Raw genomic sequence first — 5240 nt, 5'->3', positions numbered from 1 at the left:
CCCAGGCTAGGGGTCCAATCGGAGCCGTAGCCACCGGCCTACACCAGAGCCAGCACAACGCGGGATCCGAGCCCTGTCTGCGACCTACACCAGAGCTCACGGCAACACCCGATCCTGAACCCAACGAGCGAGGCCAGGGATCGAACCCGCACCCTCAGGCCTCCTAGTCGGATTCGTCCAGCCATGACGGGAACTCCTACATATGTATATAGTATGCATATAGTATATCTTTTTTTAATGCCCACGCCCCAGCCCTATGGAAGTTCCCAGACTCACGGTCGAATCAGAGCTGTAGCTGCGGGCCTACCCCACAGCCACAGCAACGCGGGATCCTTAACCCACCAAGCGAGGCCAGGGGAGGGATCGAACCCACATCCTCACGGATCCTAGTCGGGTTCATTACCGCTGAGCCCTGATGGGAACTGCAGGGGACATCTTTTTTTTTTTTTTTTTTTTTTTTTTTAAGATGTAAGTTTGTTGTGGTTGTTGTGGTTGTTGGTTGTTGTTGTTGCTTTAGCTCGGCATACAGTGGGCTTGCTTACAATGTTGTGTTCGTTTCAGGTGTACAGTCAAGGGGATTCAGTGATCCATCTACATCCATCTATCCCTCCGTTCTTTTTCAGCGTCTTTTCCCCTCTAGGTGATTCCAGAATATTGGGCCATTCCTTCCTTGTGGGTGGGAACACCAGCGTGAAAAAAAACCATCACGGGGGAGTTCCTGTCGTGGCACCATGGAAGCGCATCCGACGAGGAACCTTTGCAGGGAAGGGTGTGGGTTCGATCCCTGGCCTCGCTCAGGGGGGCGGTAAGGATCCGGCAGGCAGTGCCGTGAGCTGTGGTGTCGGTCGCAGACGCGGCTCGGATCCCACATGGCTGTGCCTGTGGCGTAGGCCAGCAGCCGTAGCTCCGATTCAACCCCTCGCTTGGGAACTTCCATATGCCACGAGGGCAGCCCTAAAAAGCAGAGGGGGGAAAAGAAATCATGAGGGCGGGGGAGAGGGATCCATGAGGAGGATGGGATGAACATATACACACACAAAAGAGTCTCTATCCAATAGACGACGAACAGGGACCCCTACGCCACCTTCTGGAATCCAAACGCCAAAACCACAAAGCAGAGTTCCCGCCATGGCGCAGTGGAAATGAGTCCGACCAGGAACCATGAGGTTGCAGGTTCGATGCCTGTCCACCTCGCTCAGTGGGTAAAGGATCCGGTGTTGCCGTGAGCTGTGGTGTTGGTCCCAGACGCGGCTCGGACCTGGCATTCCTGTTTCTGTGGTGTAGGAGGTCAGCAGCTAAAGCCTCCGATTCGATCCGTCATCTGGGAACCTCCATATGCCGTGGGTGTGGCCCTCAACACACACACACACACACACACACACGCACGCACGCACGCACGCACACACGCACACGCACACGCACACGCACACACACACACACTCTGGAACCCCCTAAATGGGAGAAAACCGGACACAGTAGTTTTTTAGGGGTCCAGTCTCTGTGACAGGTGAGGATATCAGGCTTGCATCGAGGGAGGGAAGGCTTCACCCCACGCAGAAAACACACCCACCTACCCACCGACCGACCTTCCTTCCTTCTTTCCTTCCTTCCTTCCTTCCTTCCTTCATGAGAGAACAGTTGGATGACCCATCCTAAGTGTCGGTTGAATGAAGTCTAGTTACCAGGGTTCAGAGTGGGGGAGGGAGAGGGGTAGGAAGTCTGAAGCCTCTGGCGACTCTCCGAAATGTTCTCCCCCCAGGGTGACAGAGCCAGCAGGTCAGGCACTGCCTTCTCTAGAAACCTTCCTGCCCATGTCCAAGGGGGTGTGGGGGGTTGGGGGTGTGGGGCAGGGAGTGGGCCAGGGAGCCTGGAGAAACCCAGACCACCAAGCGGCCATTCTCCCATCGCCCCGACTGTTTGTTGAATGAACATAATGGACGTGATCCAAGTCTGCCACGCCGCCGCCGCCGCCGCCGCCGCCGCCACCACCACTTTCTCCATCATCTCCCCCACCCCCTTGCCTGCAGCCATCTTTGAAAAGGCTGCTGTTGTGGCTGCCTTTGCATGAAAGTGAGTGAGGACCCCTCCCTAATACGGAGTGTTTCAGTCCCTGGTGTCTCTGACAGCTCGCTCATGTATTGGTTGTGAACCATCTTGCCTTGAGGATTTGGAGGATTCGTGAACATTGCAGGAGCCATGGGAGCAGTGAAGTCCTTATCGCCAACCCGACACCCCCCCCCCCCAAATTTCGTGGCAGGGAGCACACTTTTCTTTCACCCAAGAGATTTATTTCCTGCTTTCTGAAGAGAGAAGGAAAGGAGGGTCAGAATGGTCCTCTGGTGTCTGGTGTCCTGTCCCTTTCATTGCACACACTCCTAGTGCCACTGCGGGAGGCACGTTCGGGGCGCGGGGTGGGGTGGGGGTGGGGGACCTGCTGCACGCACCCGCCCCTCACTTTCAAATGCGAAACTCAAGGAGGATGTGAATGTCCTCCATGCCACCGATCAGGTGAACGGGATGGCTTTCTAGGGAAATCCTGGTGTTTCCTTTCACTGCCATGACGAACACCCAGAAACAACCCTGTAAGTTCATACAACTTTGTCAGTCAACTGTATTCCAATAAAATGAAAAAGCAAGACACAGACACACCCACACGCACACACACACACACGCGCGCGCACACACGCACCCCAACCCAGAACCAAACACCCTCTCCTGAAATGGGGGGGCGGGCCCACCGGAGAATGAGCAAGAGAATTCCAGAGTCGGTAGGAAAGTGTCATCTGCAGCGGTGTGAAAAACCCCAAGCTCTTTTCTTCCTGTCAAGGTGAATAAACTTTGTTAATGGGAGTGGGTGCCCTCAGTGTGCCCTCCGAGAGGAAAGGCAGGGAGCATTTTCTCCCTGAAGAGCTTAGTGCTGTCATAGCACTGACGGACAGGATGAACGATCGGTGAGAGGTGGCAGCAGCAGTGGTGGCCGCCTGCACTGCCTGGGCGGATTGGAAACATAGACGAGCCACCAAGACTGCGTGTGACACCCCCGTGGGCCACCCCCCCCCCCCCCCGTCTGTACAGTGACAAGAGTCCTTTGGGGGAAAAGGGAGGGTGGGTGCTCTTCCAGTGTGTCTGTCTGCATTCACCAGGTGTGGGAGAGAAGACAGATGTTTGTTTCCACTATCGTTCGGAGGACTTGCCCAAGAGTACCACGTCCCCCCAAAGATAGCACCGGAAGAGAGATGCACGAGGTTTCTGAATGCATGCCGTGGGTGCTCCAGGCTGCCTCCAGGCCGCCCCCTCGCCCTCGCCCTCCCCCTCCCCCTTGCCAGAGGCAGACGTTCCTTGAAACAGCTGGCTTTGAACTTGGGCTTCTAGAGGAAGGTTTTTCTCCTGCTTTCAAGACGGGAAGAAGAGGGTGTCCGTCTCACATCCGTCCTTTCCAGAGGGCCCTGGATTCCAGATCCTCCACATGCCAGCGCCAAAGCCGAAGCGGTCGGTCTGGGGGTGCCCCATTCGGGTTCCCTCCCCACACACCTGCACGCGCGCGCGCACACACACACACACACACACACGCACGCACCGGGAACAGTGTGATCTCCCACGCCCCCGAAAAGCTTCAGAATGGCCTCAGTCCGAGGCAGTAGACCTATGTATGTCCTCACACCTGTTCAAATAATGTCTGCCCTCAGCCCCACCATCCCCTGCCTCTTTTAAGGACAAAGGCACTGTAGGTTTCCCTGGGGAAGGGAGACTCCATGGCATGTAAATCACAGTCTTAAGGAAAAGGATAATAGCATATGCCGGGGGGGGGGGGGGGGGGGGGAGAAAGAAGGGGGGGGAGGGGGGGGACCCGCGGTGGTGTGCTTGTGAGGGAGAGAGACAGAGACAGACAGGGAGGGACGGAGGATAGGCAGACAGTGAGAGGCAGAATCAGAGGGAGAAAGAGGAGGAGGGGAGAGAGACAGAGAAAGTGAAACAGAGCTAGGTATAGAGGACGCTGTGGCTGGGTCGGATTCTGCGTGTTCTCAGTGAAGTCGTCCTAAGGCCTCTGGAGGTCCAGATCACTGCTTGGGGCCGGAAGTCTGTCTGCCCTTCCCTACCCATCTGAAGAGCTGTGGTTTGGGCTTTCCAGCCGGGAACCCCTCTTTCTGCCTCTTTGTCCAACACACAAGGTTCGTGGGACCCAGAAATCCCATTCTGAGAGCACCCTAGGAACAGTCCTTTCCATACGGCGCAGGAGGCCCCTGTGCCAAGAGATCCAAAGTCTGGAGCCTCTGTTCTCCCCCCCCCCCCCCCTTCCCTCCACGGACAAAATCTTGCCTTGTATTCCTTTTTTTCTCAGGGACTCTGAAGGACATGTATCATTGTACAACCATGGGGAAGATGCTTCCATTCCCTCTGGAATGATGGATGTGGTCGCATGTCTCAAGGAGGCTCCAATTCTTTGAGCAGGACTCCCGATGGTGCCATCCCATCGTCCCTCCCCTCCCCTCCCCTCCGGCTCGCTCGGTCACGGTTCCCCTCCTTTTTCCTCCCCTCCAGGTTATCTTCAGGTCTGCCGCCCACTTGTAACTCCTCCCCCACTTGGAAGTGGCCTCTTCCGGCCCCGAACTTGGTCGTCCCAGGCCCACCCCGGGAGCCATCTGGCGGACCTTTTCGGAGACTATAAAAAGCAGCCTACGGCAGGGGGCGTCGCAGGACCAACGAACGCATCGGGATGGATCGCTGTGTGGCGACATGGATTCTCCAGGCAGGGCAGGCATAAGGCCTGGACTCTTTCCTCCTGGAGCCCATTTCTTCATCCGTGGCCTTGAAGACGAACCACGCCGACCACGGACCGTGGACCTTGGCCTTCACCTTTCATTTCCGAACGGCAGCCAGGGCATCCATTGTCACCACCGCGGAAAAGGTGTCCACAAAAAGGACAGGTGAGCACCTCCATGGCATGCAGTGTCATCGCCACCCCCACCCCGGCTTTAAAGGGTCCTCTTTCAAGTAATCACGTTGCCACAGCTGGGACTTGGATCGGATCCCTGGCTCCGGAACCCCATATGACCTGGGGCCGGCCAATGCATCCCTCCATAGCGTCCTAAATCCGTACATCGTTGATTCAGGACTTTCCCTCGTGGCACAGAGGAAACGAATCTGACCAGGAACCATGAGGTTGCGGGCTCCATCCTTCGCCTCACGCAGGGGGTTGAGACGAGGCTCAGATCTGGCACGGCTGCGGCTCGGGCGTAGGC

This window comes from Sus scrofa, chromosome 8 (genome assembly GCF_054392235.1).
Source record: "Sus scrofa isolate SSC_HxYL_T2T_F1_AM1 chromosome 8, Sscrofa_HxYL_maternal_Yorkshire_Landrace_v2.0, whole genome shotgun sequence".
In the NCBI taxonomy this organism is placed as follows: domain Eukaryota; kingdom Metazoa; phylum Chordata; class Mammalia; order Artiodactyla; family Suidae; genus Sus; species Sus scrofa.
Note: the sequence above shows the minus strand (reverse complement) of the source record.